We start from the raw sequence: 2,584 nt of genomic DNA on the forward strand, positions 1-2,584 counted from the left end.
ACTCCTGTATTTGTTCACGAGGCCCCTCCTCCTGCTAGAGTCCAGAGTGGCATTTGCCAGTTTGGACACTGAGGGGAGAGGGGCCTCCTGAGCCTGGCTGGCCTGGGGTCAAGCTCACCTGTAGTTCCTCTGCCCTGTCTTCACAGCCTCATTTCTGCTGGAGCTTGCTTCAGAGGCTGTGAACACTTCTCCCCAAACACACAAACACAAGCAAACAGCAGGTGGAAACTCATCTTTCTCTGGGGCTTGCACCCAGTGTAACACCATCCAACTTCGAGGATTTTTTTCTTGACAGCTGGTTGTATTAAAAGAACAATCTGGACACATCATCCCACTTTTCTGCATATGTTCATTCTGTTCTCCATCCCGAGAAGATTTTCAACATCTCTCTCTCTCTCTCTCTCTCTCTCTCTCTCTCTCTCTCTCTCTCTCTCTCTCTCTCTGTGTGTGTGTGTGTGTGTGTGTGTGTGTGTGTGTGTGTGTGTGTGTGATGTGCATGGGTGAGTATGCATGCCCATGTGCCATTGCTGGCTTGTGGAGATTAGAGACCACTTTCTGAGTTGGTTCTCTCCTTCCACTGTGGGTTCCAGGGACTCAGGGATCGAACTTGGGTTCGCAGGCTTTGTGGCAAGCACTTTTACCCCCTAACTATCTCATTGAACATGTTATTTTCATAATCACCCAAACCCGTTTCAGTTTTTACTGGAGATTATTTCCAGCCCAAAGAAGAGGAAAGATGTTAATGTCCCTGTCCACCTCCCCCAGTGCCACACTGACACCCAGGGGCTGCTGTTAGAACCATGTTGAACACATTTATTTCCCCTTTTCCCTAAGGATATTTTCTTTCTCCTGTATGATACTGCAATGTATATAATTTGACAATTTATTTTTATTTTGCTTAACATCATGTCACAGCATTTTTCTGTAGTATTTTAAATAACAAAACAAACCAAAGCATGCATTTTTGTTTTGTTTGTTTTATTGAGACAGGGTCTCTTCATGTAGTCCAGGCTTTCCTTGAACTCTCAACCTCCTGCCTCAGCCTTTGCAGTACTGGGGTCACAGGTATGGACCACCATACCTTCTCTCAAAGCATGCTTTTGATGATCCCCACACAGCTCATCACAGGGCCACACTATATTTTACTGTGCTGTTCTTTTAGGGTTGGGCCATTGCCTGGATCCCCTTTCCTCTCTACTATTGTAAGCAACAGTGTGGTCTGCCTTGCCCATTTTTAGATACTTTCTTTCAGGATGTTTCTAGAAGGAGAAATTTTATCTTCAACAAATATAAACATTCTTTTAAAAGTCAAAGCTTAATATTATTGTGTCTGAGTGTGGGTCCCAATGCCATGGTGCACACGTAGAGGTCATAGGACCTATTTTTTGAGTTGGTTCTCTCCTTTACCATGAGAACATCAGGAGTTGAACCAAGGTCGTCAAGCTTGGTACCAAGCATCTTTGCCCACTGAGCCATTTTGCTGACCCCTAATTCCTGATGTCTATATAGTTAAACTGCTGCTATAAAACTTTGGAACAAGACTGGCTCTACCCAACTGTGGTTTGAGCAGTCCTCTCCCAGGTGACTACGGGAGACCCTTATGTCATGGACAAATTAATTTTGCTCTTGAAATGTGCCCTTGGCATTGTCCTGGCTGATTTTGCCTTATCTAATTGCTGCATGACATCACGGTATGCGGCCACATCACCTTTAATTTAACTATGGTCAGCGAGGTCATGTCTAGTTTCAAGAGCGCTGCTGGGAGCGCTGCACTGAAGGCGTTGCATGTGAATCCTTTCTTCTGGTCGCCTACACAGCTGCTGCTGCTCAGCTCCTTGGGGTTTCTGGTACCTGTCACCTCCTGATTCCTAAATGGCACTCTGCTCCTCATCTCTGAGTCCCTCACCCTGCCACAGCTTTCTCCTGCATTATTGTCTTAGTTCGTCTGAGCTACTCTCCCAACATTCCGTAGCTGGGGAAGCTTCTAAACAGCAGAGGTTGTTTCTCATAGTCCAAGATCAAGGCACTTCTAGATGACACCCTTTCATGATGTCCTCATGTGGCAGAAAGGACAAAAGCGGTCCTCTGGGGCCTCTTTGACAAGGCCCCTAGTTCCATTAATGAGGACTCCACTTTCTGATACTTCACTTGGGAGACAAGACCTCAACCTGCAAATCTGGGAAGCGCAGACATGCACAGCCTACAACAGGATCACTGCTGCCACACTTGCTCAGGGTGTGGCCCATCGCTGCTGTCAAAACCGGGCTCTGCAAAGCCACAGCATTTTGGCTGCTTTTATAAAAGTGACAAGTATTTATTAAATAAAACATGCAAATAAAGAACAGGATAAAGCACTCACAATGGTTTCTGTCTGGGCGGTTCTTTTTGTTCTGTCATTGTTATTTTGATTTTTTTTGAGATCAAGATCACACTTTGTGTGTGCGCTTATGTAACTCTGCAACTTTGTTCAGTTAGCAAATTATCATACATCATATTACAATTTCGGCTGAAGTGGTGTGTGTGTGTGTGTGTGTGTGTGTAAGGTAGGGTGCTGTCCAACAAGTGTGTGCAGCCTGCAGCCCAC

The sequence above is a fragment of the Onychomys torridus genome, chromosome 7, assembly GCF_903995425.1.
Source record: "Onychomys torridus chromosome 7, mOncTor1.1, whole genome shotgun sequence".
NCBI lineage: Eukaryota > Metazoa > Chordata > Mammalia > Rodentia > Cricetidae > Onychomys > Onychomys torridus.